Source organism: Mus musculus, chromosome 16, assembly GCF_000001635.26.
Source record: "Mus musculus strain C57BL/6J chromosome 16, GRCm38.p6 C57BL/6J".
NCBI lineage: Eukaryota > Metazoa > Chordata > Mammalia > Rodentia > Muridae > Mus > Mus musculus.
Window position 1 is genome coordinate 9,929,823 of NC_000082.6, and position 18,756 is coordinate 9,948,578.

The 18,756-nt window shown below is 43.1% G+C and overlaps 1 protein-coding gene across 2 annotated transcripts in view; it reads right to left on the bottom strand.

Moving 5' to 3' along the window:
• Window positions 1–18,756, bottom strand: part of Grin2a (glutamate receptor, ionotropic, NMDA2A (epsilon 1)) — a 428,183-nt gene that overhangs the window by 361,922 nt on the left and 47,505 nt on the right. The window lies entirely within an intron of this gene.

Below are 18,756 nucleotides of genomic sequence, written 5' to 3' on the forward strand. Positions count from 1 at the left end.
TGTTTATCACAGCATTACTAATGTTGGTAACAGTTTCCATAAAAATAACCCAGGCATCCAACACTGGGCAAGTTGGTAAATGAACATCATTGCAACATCTCCTCACAGAAGTATTAAAAATGAGACTCACAGACATAGTGGCATGCACCTGTATCAGCAACACGCAGATGTTGAAGCAAGAGGATCATGGGTTTGAAATAAGAGTAGGTTGCCTACTTCTGTCTCCAAAGAATAAGCAAAATAAAACATGATGCTTACAGATAATGTGATAGTAAGTAAAAAACCTGTTTGACAATGCCCAATTGTGGAGAGACACCAATAGTCTAATACAGATATGCATACAGAGAGAGAGACAGAGACAGAGACAGAGACAGAGACAGAGACAGAGACAGAGACAGAGACAGAGACAGGGAGAGAAAAATAGGAAATAAATGCAAGTTATGTTTAATATGTATGACAGGCATACCGATCATCTTTGCTTCTTTATATATTTCTAAATCTATGTGTACATTTCTCTTTGAGAATTAAACTAGACTAAAGCAAAATGAATAAAACACATATGTTTCATTTCAAAAAACATCTCATGAACCTGAGACACAGCACCTTGAATAACATATCTAATAGGAGAATGAATTTGGTCCTTTGAGGATGTCACACAACAGAACTGAATCTCACAGTGTCCTGCTAATGCTAGGATTCTCTTGGGAAAGCATCACAGAGAAGCTACTCAAATCCTTAAGAAACATTAAGGAGGTTTTCTTATCTACCCAAGATGGTGTTTATATGCAAAACCCAGAGAACTCTGGACTCAGGACCCAGGCTGAATGAAACTGAAGCAAAGTAGAGAGAAGATGCTAGAAGCCACCCACAGAGGAGTAATAACCTTTGCAAGCTGACTCTGTAAACACATGAGAAAGAGGGAAAAGGCTTATCAGCCGTGTCCCCAGAAGCCCCCAGGCCCAGCCTCACCCATCTCAGGATGAACATGGCTAGTTCGCTTTGAGGCAGCTGAGAACACACTAAAAATAGAAGTGACTTCTGCAAATGACTATGTGTGCATTGATTTCTCTGACAACTATTTCTCAGGAAGACAAACAAAACCCAGACCCTGGACTCAGACGAAGAAATACAGAGATCTAAAGACCAAGGAATTGAAGATAAAATGGCCTGTGGGAACAAAACCAGCAGAAGGGAAAAGCCATGTCTCCTTGGATGGACCAAGTCGGGCCCTACGGTACTAATCTTACATCCTGTCTGTGCTATTATTTTATGTACAAAAGAAGGACTATTTACTTAAAATCCCAATTTGCAGTATTTTTCTAAATATTTACACTGACAACACTCAGCCCACATTCTCTTAGAGTGTGGTTCAGGTGACTGACGTCATCAGCACCCATCTATAATTCCTGTGTGGCCCACTTATGTTTTTAGTTGGCAACCCCTCTCCTGAAAGTATCTCCCCACACACACACGCATGTGCTGTTTCCCATGTTCTGTCAGAACTGCAATGAAAGCTTGAGCAGCAGAGGCCTGAAGCCTGCAGCCTGAGGCCTGGAGGCTGACTTTCATTGGGTCTCTTGGCTTTCTCTTTGGTTTTGCTCCATTGCATTCTTCTTCCCTGGTTTCCTTATGAGTCCGAGGTGCTAAACTCTTCTGATTCGTGGAGTGCTTCTGGGACCTTCCTTAAAGCTACCTATTTCACTTGTGTTTTATGGTTTTTCTCCCTAGATTACAGGAGCCACACTTAATAATGGCTTCCCTGGGTTGTGAGGGGCACTCTCGCTGCCTTTTCTGCACATATAAGAACCTAAGTTTAGTCATGAGAACCCACATTAACTCTGGGCACACTGGCTCATGCTTATAGTCTCGGAGCAGGGACCACAGAGACAGGAAGACCCCTGAGGCTCGGTGGGCAGCCAATTCATCTGGATAGGCAAGTTCCGTGCCCATAAGAGACTCTCAGAAAACAACGTGAATGTGGGAAACAACACCTGAAGTTAGCTTCTGGACTCCAAGAGCACATATATGTGCACAAACACCTGCATACACACTCATGCATGTAGCCCTGACACAGGAAGACAGATACATACAAAGGCCCTATAGAGACAATGCTGTCCTTGTCCCCGGCCCCTCCTTGTGGGAGATGCCTGTAGCCTATCTTGACAAAGACAGTCATGATCATACTTTCATGTGAATACCCAGAACCTCGTCCATCTTAAATCACTACCTGAAGCAGCAGTGCTCCTTGCTTGTTCAGAGCCCTGAGCACCCATGATAACTGCTCCCAGGTTTATGCTGGAAGTATTTTTTTTCTTTTTTTTAATTGGGTATTTATTTCATTTACATTTCCAATGCTATCCCAAAAGTCCCCCACACGCTCCTCTACCCACTCCCCCACCCACCCACTCCCACTTCTTGGCCCTGGCTTTCCCCTGTACTGAGGCATATAAAGTTTGCATGACCAATGGGCCTCTCTTTCCACTGATGGACGACTAGGCCATTTTCTGATTTATATGCAGCTAGAGACACGAGCTCCAGGGGGGTACTGGTTAGTTCATAATGTTGTTCCACCTATAGGGTTGCAGATCCTTTTAGCTCCTTGGTTACTTTCTCTAGCTCCTCCATTGGGGGCCCTGTGATCCATCCAATAGCTGACTGTGAGCATCCACTTCTGTGTTTGCTAGGCCCCGGCATAGTCTCACAAGAGACAGCTCTCTCTGGGTCCTTTCAGCAAAATCTTGCTAGTGTATGCAATGATGTCAGCGTTTAGAAGCTGATTATGGGATGGATCCCCGGATATGGCAGTCTCTAGATGGTCCATCCTTTCGTCACAGCTCCAAACTTTGTCTCTGTAACTCCTTCCATGGGTGTTTTGGTCCCAATTCTAAGAAGGGGCAAAGTGTCCACAGTTTGGTCTTCGTTCTTCTTGAGTTTTATGCGTTTAGCAAATTGTATCTTATATCTTGGGTATCCTAAGTTTCTGAGCTAATATCCACTTATCAGTGAGTACATATTGTGTGAGTTCCTTTGTGATTGGGTTACCTCACTCAGGATGATGCCCTCCAGGTCCATCCATTTGCCTAGGAATTTCATAAATTCATTCTTTTTAATACCTGAGTAGTACTCCATTGTGTAGATGTACCACATTTTCTGTATCCATTCCTCTGTTGAGGGGCATCTGGGTTCTTTCCAGCTTCTGGCTATTATAAATAAGGCTGCTATGAACATAGTGGAGCATGTGTCCTTCTTACCGGTTGGAACATCTTCTGGATATATGCCCAGGAGAAGTATTGTGGGATCCTCCGGTAGTACTATGTCCAATTTTCTGATGCTGGAAGTATTACAGAAGCTACCTCACTGGCTTCAGCAAGCCCTCAGGCATGACCCCAGGCTGGTAATCCTTTAAGGAATGTAGGCATACATTTGCTCAAAAAATTTTATTGCTTCATGTCTCTAGTATGAAATAGTATTAATTGGAGATTAACTATATAAGACTTAATGCCTAGGACCCTTTTTGTGGTAAACATGAATCTGAAAAAGCAATGTAAAAGACTACAGGCTTATTTGAGCTCATAATTCCCAAGAGTTTTAGCCCACAGTGTCAGGGAAGGCATGGCAGAGCAGATCCATCATGGTGGCAAAACCATGTGGCAGAGGTTGGTTATGTGATGGTGGAGCAGCAAAGGAAGAAAGCGGAGCCTTGAGAAGCCCACTCCTAATGATCAATTTCTAATAGGCCCCATCCCCTAAAGGTTCTACACTCTTCCAAAGTGGTACCACCTTCTGGGGACCACGAGCCTGTGTGGTGTTAAAGCATGAGAAGGATTTTTTCTTTTTTAAAAAAACTAATAAAATTTATTTTAAAATATACAACTCAGTATTGACATTTTTAAATCATCAAAATAATTTATAATAGTTAAATACCTCTTAAATATGCATGATATTTTCTGAAGATAAAAGTAAGATGCACTCAACCAGTTTTTAAAATCTATTTGGAACATTAAACATGATAGAAGTAGAAAAAAATCTCTTATGAAGTCCTCTATGAAAGGAAATTGTGATAAGTTCCTGATTAGACAAAAACCATTCCATCTGGAAGGGAAAATACGCAGTGTAACTGTGGCTTCATAGAATGGACTGGGTAGTATTCCTTCGGTTTCTATTTTGTGAAATAGTTTGAAGAGTATTGGTATTAGATCTTCTTTGAATGATAGAATTCTACACTAAACCCATCTGGTCCTGGGCTATTTTTTTTTGGTTGGGAGACTCTTAATGACTGCTTCTATTTCTTTAGGGGTTATAGACTGTTTAGATTGTTTATCTGATCCTAATTTAACTTTGGTATTTGGTATCTATCTAGAAAATTGTCCATTTCATCAGGATTTTCCAGTTTTGTTGAATATAGGCTTTTGGATCTGATTTTTTGAATTTCCTCAGTTTTTGTTATTACATCTCCTTTTCCACTTCTGATTTTGTTAATTTGGATACTGTCTCTGTCCCCTTTGGTTAGTCTGGATAACAGTTTATCTATCTTGTTGATTTTCTCAAAGAACCATCTCCTGGTTTTGTTGATTCTTTGTATATAGTTCTTTTTGTTTCTACTTGGTTGATTTCAGCCCTGAGTTTGAGTATTTCCTGCCATCTACTCCTCTTGGGTGTATTTGCTTCTTTTTTTTTCTAGAGCTTTAAGATGTGCTGTCAACCATTGCATACACTAGCAAGATTTTATCGAAAGGACCCAGATGTAGCTGTCTCTTGTGAGACTATGCCGGGGCCTAGCAAACACAGAAGTGGCTGCTCACAGTCAGCTAATGGATGGATCACAGGGCTCCCAATGGAGGAGCTAGAGAAAGTAACCAAGGAGCTAAAGGGATCTGCAACCCTATAGGTGGAACAACATTATGAACTAACCAGTACCCCGGAGCTCTTGACTCTAGCTGCATATGTATCAGAAGATGGCCTAGTCGGCCATCACTGGAAAGAGAGGCCCATTGGACACGCAAACTTTATATGCCCCAGTACAGGGGAACGCCAGGGCCAAAAAGGGGGAGTGGGTGGGTAGGGGAGTGGGGGTGGGTGGGTATGGGGGACTTTTGGTATAGCATTGGAAATGTAAATGAGCTAAATACCTAATAAAAAATTAAAAAAAAAAAAGATGTGCTGTCAAGCTGCTAGTGTGTGCTCTCTTCAGTTTCTCTTTGGAGGCACTCAGAGTTATGAGTTTTCCTCTTAGCACTGCTTTCATTGTGACCCATAAGTTTTGGTATGATGTGTCATCATTTTCATTAAATTCTAAAAAGTCTTTGTTTCTTTCTTTCTTTCTTTCTTTCTTTCTTTCTTTCTTCCTTCCTTCCTTCCTTCCTTTCTTTCTTTCTTTCTTCCTTTCTTTTTCTTTCTTTCTTTCTTTCTTCCTTGACCAAGTAAGTTATCGTTGAGTAGAGCATTGTTCAGTTCCTATGTGTATATGTTCTTTCCATTGTTTTTTGTTGTTATTGAAGATCAGCCTTAGTCCGTGGTGATCTGATAGGATGCATGGGATTATTTTAATATTCTTGTATCTCTGGATGCCTGTTTTGTGACCGATTATATGGACAATTTTGGAGAAAGTACCATGAGGTGCTAAGAAGAAAGTATATTCTTTTGCTTTAGGGCAAAATATTCTATAGATGTCTGTTAAATCCATTTGGTCCATAACTTCTGTTAGTTGCGATGTGTCCTTGTTTACTTTGTGTTTCCATGAGGTGTTCATTGATGAAAGTAAGGTGTTGAAGTCTCCCACTATTAGTGTGTGAGGTGCAATGTGTGCCTTAAGCTTTAGTAAACTTTCTTTTATGAATGTTGGTGCCCTTGCATTTGGAGCACAGATGTTCAGAATTGAGAGTAATTCCTGGTAGATTTTTCCTTTGATGAGTATGAAGTGCCCTTCCTTATCCTTTTTGATAACTTTTGGTTGAAAGTTGATTTTTTTTTTCGGTAATAGAATGGCTACTCCAGCTTGTTTATTAGGACTGTTTGCTTGGAAATTTGTTTTCCAGCCCTTTACTCTGAGATGCATTTCCTATATGCAGCAAAATGCTGGTTTCTGTTTACATATCCAGTCTGTTAGTCTATATCTTTTTATTGGGGAATTGAATCCATTGATGTTAAGAGATAATAAGAAATAGTGATCATTGCTTCTTGTTATTTTTGATGTTATTTTTATGTTTATGTGACTATCTTCATTTAGGTTTGCTGAAAGAAGATTACTTTCTTGCTTTTTCTAGGGTGTAGTTTCCCTCCTTGTTTTGGCATTTTTCATCTATTATACTTTGAAGGGCTGGATTTGTGGATAGATGTTGTGTAAATTTGGTTTTGTCATGGAATATTTTGGTTTCTCCATCTGTGGTAGTTGAGAGTTTTGCTGGTATAGTAGCTTGGGCTGGCATTTGTGTTTTCTTGGGGTCTATATGACATCTGCCCAGGATCTTCTAGCTTTCATAGTCTCTGGTGAGAAGTCTGGTGTGATTCTGATAGGTCTGCCTTTATATGTTACTTGACCTTTTTCTCTTACTTCTTTTAATATTCTTTCTTTGTTTTGTGCATTTGTTGTTTTGATTATAATGTGATGGAAGGGATTTCTTTTCTGGTCTAATCTATTTGGCATTCTATAGGCTTCTTGTATGTTTATAGGCATCTCTTTCTTTAGGGAAGTTTTCTTCTATAATTTTGTTGAAGACATTTACTGGACTTTTAAGTTGGGAATCTTCACTCTCTTCTATAGCTATTATCCTTAAGTTTGGTCTTCTCATGTGCCCTGGATTTCCTGGATGTTTTGGGGTAGGAGATTTTTGCATTTTGCATTTTCTTTGACTGTTGTGTCAATGTTTTCTATGGTATCTTCTGCACCTGAGATTCTCACTTCTATCTCTTGTATTCTGTTGGTGATGCTTGCATCTATGACTCCTGATCTCTTTTCTAGGTTTTCTATCTCCATGGTTGCCTCCCTTTGTGATTTCTTTATTGTTTCTATTTCCATGCTTAGATCCTGGATTGTTTTGTTCAATTCCTTCACCTGTTTGGTTGTTTTTTCCTAAAATTCTTTAAAGGATTTTTGTGGTTCCTCTTTAAGGGCTTCTACCTATTTACCTGTGGTTTCCTATATTTCTTTAAGGAAGTTATTTATGTCCTTCTTAAAGTCCTCTATCATCATCATGAGATGTGATTTTAAATCAGAGTCTTGCTTTGGTGTGTTGGAGTATCCAGGGCTCGTGGTAGGAGAACAGGGTTCTGATGATGCCAAGTAGCCTTGGTTTTTGTTGCTTATTTTCTTGCCCTTGCCTCTCGCCATCTGGTTATCTCTGGTTTTAGCTGGTCTTGCTGTCTCAGACTGTGGCTTGTCCATCCTGCAAGCCTGTGTGTCATTACCCTGGGAGATCAGTTATCTCTGGGAGGAATTTAGATATCAAGAGCTGTGTCACATGGTCAACTCTGAGGTACAGATGGAAACCTGAAGGATCCTGTCCCCCACTGTTCCTTGGTTCCCATGTCCTGATCACTCTGTGGATGTCCCTCTTGGGCCAGAAATTTGAGCAGAAGTGGTGGTCTTACTGTGCTCACTGGCATGTCTGCACTCCTGGAAGACCAGCTCTCTCCTGGAAGTATTTGTGTGTGGAACACTGTGGCACAGGATCAGCTCTGGGCTCAGACAGAAACCGGAAGTGCATGAGAAGGTTTTAAGCAACGGAGAAATAAAAGGGAACCAGAGGGCTAGAGAAGATGGTTTAGTTGTGACATTTGGGGAAGGGTTGGTGAGATATAAAAGGAAAGAAAAAAGCCATCTACAGTTATAGTTAGGGGACAGGTACCACTGAAGCAAGGCTCAACCCAGCCAGGTCTCCAGCAGTGTGGAACACACTTCCATGTCTTCCCCCTACCTCCAACTCATGGAAGCTAGGACATTTGTCCCTATGGCTGAAGGTAGCTTTAGAGATCATTCATTTCCTGACACTTCTGGTCTGCATATAAAAGAGCAAAGCACAATCTTATGACCACAGAATGCCTTTATTCAAGGAGGCAATCATGATTAAGAGAAGAAACCATAGATGCTATCAGAAATTATCCATCCAAGTCTCAGATGCCCCTTAGAACTGACAAGAAGATCTGAGCAATGTACCAACAACACAACTACAGGGAACATCTTCTAGTTCCCTGAACTGGAATGGTGCAGGGAGGGTGACCCACTTCTTGCATAGTGAGCTTCAGGACCAAAAATGGCATTGAGTTTCCATTTCTCTCCTTTTTCTTGTTCTGCTGCCTTTCTGAAGGCTCTTGTTCCCAGATCTCACTGGGAGCAAGATGGTGCCTATGACTGTATCCCTTGTATCTTTTCAGATTCACTTTTAATAGGAAATACCAAGTCATTTACCCCAGGGCTCTTATCTTTAGGGGCACATACTGAAAACTGTACAGATGAACAGATATGGCATTGGGAATTTGCTCCAAAGTAATCTACTGTGGGTGGTGATAGAATAGAGAGAGCCTGTCCTTGAACTGATACACGCTGATTCTGGAGAGTGGGCATATAGAAATTAGCTCTGTCCATTGTACCGACACCTCTATCTTTGTGTGTATTAGAAATTTTCATGACGAAAACTTAATGTGGAAAAAAATCCCTTTTACTCAAGTTTGAGCTAAGCCCTTATTCTATTCTGTTCAGAGCAGGTTTCCTAAGAAAAGGAAATGTCTTCTAGTATGTTCTTCTGTTTGGAGTCAGAGGAAGGTAAGATAAGATCTTTGGGACTAGAAGAGACACAACATTGCAGATGCCTGGATTCCTGAATTACTGCAGACAAAAAGGTTGTTTGCCAACCAGGATACCATTACATCTGCAGGAAACCAACATTGTATTAATGTACTGACATTTGGTACATATTTAATACAGCATCCATACTTACCCTAACACACGAGAGCTGGTATACATTTTTACCCATTCTTTATAGGCAAATATCTACACTGTTCTCACAAAAAAAAAAAAAAGAATTTTCCAGCTTCTCTTTATAAAATGTTCTCATGCTCAGTGTTTTCCAGGAATATATGGGTTCATATGGGTCAGAAACTGTGCCTTAGTCATCTCTGTATCTTTCACAAAGAAGCAAACAAAATATCATCAAAGAAGAAGAATAGTGCAAATGTGAAACCTACAATTATAGCACGCAGAGGACTGAGGCAGAAGGGTCTCAAGTTCAAAACCAACTTCAGATGAATAACAGGGAGAGGCTAGACAACACAGTAAAACTGTGTCTCCTACACGATCCAATTCCTTATGTCTATTTTCAAAGTACCACATTTGAACACAGGTTCTCAAACACAACCAACACCAAGGACCAAAAGCCTAGGGATTAGGAGCACCTTGTGAGTGAAGCTCCTGCTCACATTCATTGTGCTCAGAAATGTCTTCCTGAAGATTATTAGAGACACAATTCCATTGGGTTTCTCCCATGAAGTCTCTGCTTTTATTAGCTCATTAGATTTCCTAAAAAGATCTTTAAGTGTGTGTGTGTGTGTGAGCACATGCACACATACAGATAACAAAATATATATTTAATTTAAAAGGTGAAGCCTCAAGAAGCAGGGACTATGGGCAGAGAGACCATATGATTGACATACTCAGATTCCCACATTCCTATTCTCTAACACTGAGAAATAACACAGACCAACTGAAGCTCATCTACTGTCTGGATTAGATCACCTACTTCCGATGCCCAGGGGGTCACCAAAAATGTCTGGCCTTGTCTATCAGCTCACATCCTTCTTAACACTAGGGAAAGATCTCATATTTTGTTGGCAAAGGCCTGTTTAGAGATTCTCAGCCTCAGAAGCCATTCAGAAGAAAGAAGGTGGACTTTCAAATGAACTCTGCTTAGATCCTTCCAGAGATAGCACCCTTCCAGAATATCCAGCGCAGTTAGAGCTGGCCCAGCAGGCTGTAGATTGCTATGACCATAGAAGTGAGGATGCTCAAGACTTCCCCAGGAGCACAAAGCAGGCAGCTCACCATCCATCCCTGGAACGCCAGCACACACTGAGCAGCAGCTAACAGCAACAGCACGTCTTGAATTCCAAGCCACTGTGCCAGAGCTCAAGTAGTCACAAAGCTTCTTTCAGTGTGCAGGAGCATGGGGTTCTCAGCCATGCCTCATACACCAAGGCATCCAGACAAGCTCGGAGAGGAAACCGACCTCCCTGGGACATCATAACAAGCAGATGCTGACACCTCCATACCTCAGCACAGAACTGGCCTCGGCCGGCTCATTCTAAGTATGAAAAACTTCACACAGAGGCTAGGAGATGGTTCCGTGGGTAAATTACATATTGCACAAGTACAAGCTCAAGCTCGGATCCATGGCACTAGGTAAAAGCCAGGTGTGGCTGCATGTGTCTGCTCATTACCCAAAACAGGGAGTTCCCATTGTGTCAAAAGTGATTGAGGAAGACGCTCAACCTTGGTGCCCAGCCCACAAACAAGCAAGCATGCTCAGATACATATGTGAACACACATATACACTTAGATTCTCTTAATTTTTTTTAAATGTTTTGGGCTGGAGAGATGGCTCAGAAGTTAAGAGCACTGGCTGCTCTTCCAGAGGTCCTGAATTCAATTCCCAGCAACCACATGGTGGCTCATAACCATCTGTAATGGGTTCCAATGCCCTCTCCTGGTGTGTCTAAAGTCAACAACAGTGTATTTATATACATGAAAAAAAAACAAATAAATCTTTTTTTTTAAAGTTTCACATCATGGAAACACTAGTATTATTCATTTCCAGAACCTGCATCAAATCTCACAGCCCTACAAACAAAAGAGAGATGTGGTTTCATTAAAATGAACAGTTGCCTTAAGGCTCCCGAATGTCTTTCACACAAAGGTTCTACGTCGGGTTCCTTGAGTTCCACCGGGGCTTTTCATTCCATATCCTTCCTTTCTGAGTCTACAGCTGTGAAATTGATAAGCTATAGAGAGATATAGCGTATTTCCCAAGATACACTCAAACTCCGAAGCATGAGCAGCCAAATCACCTCCTAATATTTGGCCCTGTATCAGAATGTATTATGCACCTCCTGCAGGCAGAGCCAAAAGCCTTAGAGGAAACCTGGCACCATGTAAAAAATGCCCATTTTTAGCCTGAGCTGCCCATTTTTGCAGTTTGATGAAGCTGGGGGAGTTTTGATCCATGTAAAAATCTCTTCCAGGGGCTCTTGGTAAGAGAACTTCAGAGGAAGGGGGGGGGGGCGTCCGGGTTGTAGCTACAAAGTGAGGAACCAGCAGCAGGTTAGGACATTTAGAAAAAGCTATTTTCTCCCAAATTCCACAATTGCCTGGAGCATGTGGTCTTCCTGAAGGTTACTAAAGACTGCTGCTGTCAGGTTCCTCCCAGGAAGTTTCTGCTTTGATTAGCTCATTCCTGGTACTTATTTCCTAAAAGGATCGTGTGTGTGTGTGTGTGTGTGTGTGTGTGTGTGTGTGTGTGTGTGTGTGTGTATGTGTGTGTGTGATTTAATAATTTAATACCATATATAAGGGCTATTAAATTTTTTTCACTTGGCATGATGAAAAGGAAGAAGAAAGCAGCACGAAGATGGGATGGACCTTCCCAGGCCCCCTGCTGGAAGGTCGATGGCAGAGACGTGGTGCAAAGTCAGCAGATCCTCCTGGGGAAAGGAGGTGACTCAGAGACATGGGCATCAATCACCAGTCGTCCTTTGGATGTAACACGACCACACACATCATTGGTGAAGCCCACGGGGACACTTTGGAGCCTGGGGGATGTTTCTAGGTGTAAAAGGTTACAAGCCTTTCCTTGTTTAAAGACATGAGTATCTAAGAGAGCATCCACAGGGAGGGACTTAGGGAAGAGAGAAAGCTGGGTGATTGCCCAGAGCCTGGATCGGATACAAAGCTAGCAAAGCCAACCTTTCCCATCAAAGGAGAAAAATCAAAGTTCTTCACCTAACACAATGAAATAAGGCCAGCCTCCTGGGATCAAAGGCCCCTTTGTCCCCTTCACATTTACACGTGTGTCTGTTTTAGGCAGATGGAAGTCACCTGTTCAAGCCTTAAATTGCCATGTCCACTGTCCTGGCTCTGTGGTCTCATGTCTCCTGAGATGCTAGGATTGTCTGTCAATTGTGTCCCGTGGACCAGAGATATGATTCAGCTAAAGTTCAAGCAGGATCATTCCCAAATGAAACATCCTTGTAATCCAGCACAGGGAGGCAGAGGCAGGTAACATCTAGGGCTCCAGCCAGCCAGCATGGCCTAATTAGTGAGTAAGGCTTGAACAGTGAAATACCCTGTCCCCAAAACATGGATATCACCTGAAGAGTGATATCTGAGATTGTCTCTGACCTCTACACATATGCTCATACTTGTACACATACAATGAACGTACACACATACACAATTGTATCCTATGGGCTACAAAAATAGCTTTATTCCTTGACTCTATAGAAGCCAATAGATTAATTTATCAGCACCCACCTCCTCAAGAAAACAAAAGTACTGACTGCTCTTTGACACCACCATTCATAAGACCTGCTGAAGCCACATGCTGCTCCCGAGCCCCCTTGGCCCTCAGTAAAGCGGCACTTAGTTTGTGTCTGCAGAATTTCTGGAGCAACTTTAATAAGGCACTAGGCATCTGGTTAAAATGCAAATTCTGATACAGTCACAGTCAGTCCAGAGGACACTGCAGATGCTGTTTTGTGGGCCACACATTGAGCAGGTAGGATCTAAAGGAGCTTTGCTAAGCCAAGCAGTGGCTTCCTGGTGGCCCACAATTTAAGCCTGAAGCTCTGCAGCCAGACCCACTGAGCTGAGCCTGTATCCAGCCACCACCACTTATCTGGTCTTTCTTTCCTGGGTCTGTGCTTTCTACCTTGTGAAATGTGCCTCGCAATAACCCTGCAGAGATTCTGGGAGAGTGAAATGAGGCCATGCCCAGGGCCCTGCACCACCATGGGGCACATGAACACGCAGGGCATGGGTACTGCTGTGTGCTGCCACCCTCTCTCAGGGCACTTATCCTTTTGTCAGCCAAAGAACCTAGGGGAATCCTGGAGACAGGGGAAGCAAAACTGCAGGTTTCTGACCTCATAGTAAATACCAGCTCAGGGTGGGTCTGTGTTTGCCTTTTAATGCCAGCCTTTGAAGCTTATGCCAATACCATATGAATGTGTGTGTGTGTGTGTGTGTGTGTGTGTATGCGTGCGCATGTATGCACACATGCACCTCTCTCTCTCTCTCTTTCTCTCTCTCTCTCTGTCTTCCAAAAGGCAAGCCACATAGTGTAAGAAAAGAACACAAAACCAGGTCTGATGGCCAAACACTGTGATCCCTGCTGCTCAGGAGGCTGAGAAGCAAGAGGATAGCAAGGTCTGCTTCAACTACAGAATGAGTTCAAGGCTAAACCTAGTGAGATCCTTTCTCAGAATTGGAAGTCACAAGACTGCCTAGAATCTGCCAGTGAGGAGCTGGGGTCATGACTAAGTGGTACCAGCCCTATGTTCAATGCCATTTTTAACAAAGTAAAAGTCTTTGAGGCAGGTGCCCCGAGTACAACTTGATCTCCGAGAGCATCCATCTTGTCTGCCGAGTGTCTCTCTCTCTCTCTCTCTCTCTCTCTCTCTCTCTCTCTCTCTCTCTCTCTCTCTCTCTCTCGTTCTCTCTCTCGTGTGTGTGTGTGTGTGTGTGTGTGTGTGTGTGTGTATGCGTGCACACTTCTGTGTTTGAGTGTGGGAATGGGTGTGTGACAGTGCACCCATGGAGGTCAAAGGACAACCTCAGGTGACAGTCTTCTCCTTCCATCTTGCTCAGAGTCTCATCTGCCAGGCTAGCTGGCCCATGAGCTTCCTGGCTTCTCTTATCTATGCATGTCCTCTCACCACAGGAGGCCAGGGCTTACGCATGCACCACCACAGTCATCTTCACACGAAGTCTGAGGGACTGAACTCAGGCATTTGCACTTAAGCAGCAAGCGCCCCACCCATGGAGCCAGGCCCCAGCCATATTCATATGCTCAGGTTGGACCCTATGTCAACACCTACTTGATGCTCAACAAGACAGAGCAGAAGTGTCACCCTTGAGAGACAGAAGAAAGAGATAAAAGTCGAAATCTGCCGGGGGACCAGCAGGAAACCTCTTAAAACAAAGCTTAAACCAAATCCTGGAGAAGAGAGGAAGTGGATTGGGCACAGAGCAGTGGAGAAAATAGTACAGGTATAGGAAAGGGAAAGTGCAAAGCCTGAGGTCAGAGAGAATGGGAGAGCTTCCGGAAGAAAGAATAGAAAGCAGCCGGCTCCACCCCTCCTTAAGCATGGCACTAATGGCTGCTGGGGGGCATAATGGCTGCTGGAGGGCCATTGCTTTCTTCAATGATTTAACTAAGGATCAGTTCACTCCTGTTCAGGAAACAACTCCCCTTTGCACATGCAAGCAACACGAATTAAAGTCAGCTGTTTAAAACAACAAAAAAAAGCATAAAAGGGAAACATAGGAGACGAAGGGGTTCAACAGAAGGAAAGACAATAAGAGAGAGTACTGGGGTATGATCAAAACACAGAATATACATGTATGAAATCACCAGAGAATTCTTAAGTCAGAAGCAGCCTCCTAGGCCATAGGAATTGTACTGCATTGTATTCTAAAGGCCAGGAGATGCCATGAAGCTTTAAACTCATCTAGATTGTATAACTGTTCACTATACACTGCCAAGAACCAAGTGTCACTGTGGCCTGAGACTGTGGAGTCACAAAACTAACCCTTGAGACCTCTGCTTCCTTCCAGACATGGGTGGGCCTTGGCTCTCTTCTCTAGGAACACAACCCAGAGAACTTTATTGCTGAGGGAAGATGAGAAACAAGGAGGGTTTAAATGCTGCCGGAAAGAGCAATACCACACCCAAAGACCCTCAGGAAGCGCCCAGGAAATCCACCACTGTCAGCTCCCTATTCCTAAGGGATAAGTAAACCTGACAGAAATCTCCCCCTCCAGCCTCCTCAGATGCACAAATCCAAGACATGACAGTGCCAGCCGCAGTAAAGATTCTCCTCCAGCAAGTTTGAAAGCTGAAAGCAAAGCGGGAGTTTAGGTATAATCCCCATGCCATGCCCTAGCATGGAGAAGCAGCCAGGCAGAGCCTTCTGTCCCTGGTGTCTAGCTGAGCCCTGGGCCCGCCCCGAAGCTGAAGATAGATGGTTCAAAGTACAGGGCTTTCTTCCTACTAAGGAAAGGCCAGGGAGAATCGTTTATCCTGCAGGGAGCAAGGCTAGGAGGAAGCTGGGCCTTAGGATGCTTAAAGGCTTTCTAGGAACTCAAGCTTATGAGAGAATATTGAGTCTGAGTTCAGGAAATGTTTCTTGCCTGGATGGCAGGAGGAAGCTGGCTTAGATCACCAAGGCCTATGGAAAATATACCATGTGCTGTGGTGTGAACTTGAAATCCCAGCATCAGGAAGGCAGGGACAGACACTGGGGTCCATTTTGGCCAACCATCCTAGCCGACTTGGCGAGCCCCAGGCCAGTGACAGATTTTGTCTTTTAAAAAGGAAAGTGGTGCCTAAAGGGAAAATGTCCAGCTGAGCTCTAGCCTCCAAGTACACATTTACCCATGCATACACATGTGAAGGAGGAGGGAGGGAGAAAGAGAATAGTGCAGCTGGCTGCAGCACTCAGGACTAGCAGAATGGAAATGCGAGCGCCACATACACACACACACACACACACACACACAAACAAACAAACAAACAAACAGAGGTTTTTTTTTTTTTTTCCAGCAAGTTCTCTCCAACTCCCACTTACCTCTGACATACTATCATCTGGAGAGAGGATCAAGGACCAGGGCTGGAGACGCAGAGAAGACAGAGACGGAAAGCACTGGCCTCTCAGCACCCACACCCAGCTCCAGAATGAAGCAGAGGAGCTTTGGAGAAAGCATCTTCTCACTGCCTACTTTCCATTTGTTTTTTTAGCCCAGGATGGCCCAGAATTCACCACACAGGTGAGAAGGAGAGCTGTGAACTCCTGAGTCATCTGTCTGTACCTCCCAAGAGCTGGAACTACATGCCTGGTTTGCTTTTATTAATTATAAGAACAATACAGGATCCCCTTAGCAGTCCTATATTCCCTGACCAATGTCATAATTTTACTTTGAAAATTTGTAATTTATTAACAGGATCTAACATTTCCTCAGGCATTTATTAACCTTTGTGTTCTTTATTCTCTAACTGCTTATTAGTTGTCTTTGTCCTTTTGTGGGTATGTTTGTGTGCATGTATGTGTGTGTCCTTTATATATTAAAGTGGTTGACCTTTCATCAAAAATCACTCACTTTTGTTGGAATTCCTGTATTTATTTAGTTTTCAGTGCTGTGGATTGAATCTAGAGCCTCATATGTAATAGGCAAGCCCTCTACCACTGAGCCACAAACCCAACCCTCTCTTTGCTTTTTATTTTGCGACAAGGTCTTACTGACTTGTCTGGGCTGGGCTTGAGCTCATTCTATAGGTGAGGAGAGATCTTAAATGTATGATCTTGCCTCATCCTCTTGCGCAGCTGTAATTACAAGCCTGGGCTTCCACCTCAACTTCTTTTCATTTCCTTTATGTTATTTCTTGAACTGTCTGTAAGGATAACAAAGCCAGCCAGCCTGATTGAGTTCAGAATGCTGTCTGCCTTTGAAATACCGTTTTTGAGAACATCCTCACTCACAGGTCCCAATGGCTTCGGATCCCTGCTGCTGTTATCAAGACCCATCCTGTGTACCAGCTTAGTCTTTTCGTGCTTCTGAAGAGACAGTAATAAGATCTGAGGAATTTCTGAGTCACACTCTAAAGCCCTCTGATGCCACCAAAAACAGGATCACTTCTTCTAGGGCTCACGTTTTCCTCAGGCACACAAAGCCACCTTCTGGTTCCACTGAACACCCTTCTTTACCTAATTTCTTTTTTCTCTAGAAAGCTCCTGAGAGAAATATCCCATTTCTTGGTTTCAAAAGCCAACTGCATTGAAACAAGACAAGAGATGGCTGGAGGACCTATTATCTACTTGGTGTTACTTATAGGTAAGCTTTGGTGGCACACAAGAAAACATGAGGTTCCTCACCCCAATAAGAACTCCTGCCACCATAATATTCTTTCCCTAAAAACACCACCTCCCCTAACTATCCTCCATGCACGGTACAACTTCTAATTATATTTCCAATACCAACTTTACCATCTTTCCTCTGAAAAGGCTCCCAAGCAGCCAGACCAGACCAGACACCTCCATACCAGAAACCCTTGGCATCACCTCTTGTACCATGACAGAGTCATGGCATCCAAGTACAATTTCCTGTTTGCCTCCCATCTCCCTAGCCTTTGGAAAGCCTGAACTATGTATCACCCAAAAGCTAGTATGAAACTTACAGATCACAAATCAATACTGTCTTACCCCAGAGTTTATGGGAGGGGCAGTTCCAGAACAGTTAAGAAAGTTCAAGGATGCTTTTCTGTGCCGTACTGTTGGATTTTCACATAGCCTGAGTACAGCCTCTTGTACACTTCAGACTATCTCTAGACTGCTTGTAATACCTAATATGACATGAGTGCTATGGAAATAACTGTTCTGCTGTGATGTCTCGGGAATAGTAACAAGGGAAGATGTCTATGTGTTTCCAACACAGCTCAACCCCTTTCCTCAGTATTTTCAGTCTTCTGGTTGGACCCAAGGATGCAGAACTCAGAGCTAGAGAGCTACTCTCAGCTACTTCTCCAGTCTGTCTGCCAGCATGCTACCCACCATGACAGTCATGACTCAGCCTCTGAAACTGTAAGCCAGCCCCAATTAAATTCTCTCTTTTATAAGTTGCCTTGGTCACAGTGTCTCCTCATGGATATATATAATCATGGGCATGGTAGCATTCATCTATAATCCGAATGCTGTAGAAGCAGACAGGCGACTTCTGAGACTCAGTGCTGAGCCCACCTTCCTATTTCCCAAGTTTCAGCCAGAGAGAAACTGTGTCTCAAAAACACAAGCTGCAACTCATAGAAGAAACAATCACCAAAGTTTCACCTCTGGTCTCTGCATGTGCTTGTGAACACACACACACACACACACACACACACACACACACACACACACCTGTACACACATAAACAGAGAAAGAGACAGACAGACAGACAGAGACAGATAATTTGCGGTGTTAGAACCTAAGAAACAGCCAGCCTTTTCTGCTAGCAGCAAAACTAATCCATTTAAAGGTCTTGGGTTCAGCTCTTCCAAAGTAAACAATTGCCCCAAGGCGGTTCCCGTTTGTCCTTGATTTCTCACTAGCCTTAGGAATCTTGTTCCTGGATTAAAGTATTTTGTACATCTGGTCTAACACTGTGATTTAAAATGAGACTTTAGCTTCTGGAAGACCTGGAGAAAGAGGTCAGCTATGCAAGCAGTCAACTGCAAACCCTAAAGTTGCTGGTGTCCCATGGCTGTTAAACCTCAAAGGCTTGGAAACCACACCACATTGGAAATCCAAGTTTACAACTTCTTGGACTCCATGTGCCCCTTTGCTGGCTGATTCTAGCAAATAACCTTTTGTATTTTTTTTTTTACTTTATTCATTTTAATTTTATGTGTATGGGTGTTTTGCCCACCTATATATATACCATGCGCATGTTTGGTACCCATGAAGGCCAAAAGAGTACATCAGATCCCCTGGATCTGCAGCTACAAATTATTGTGAAC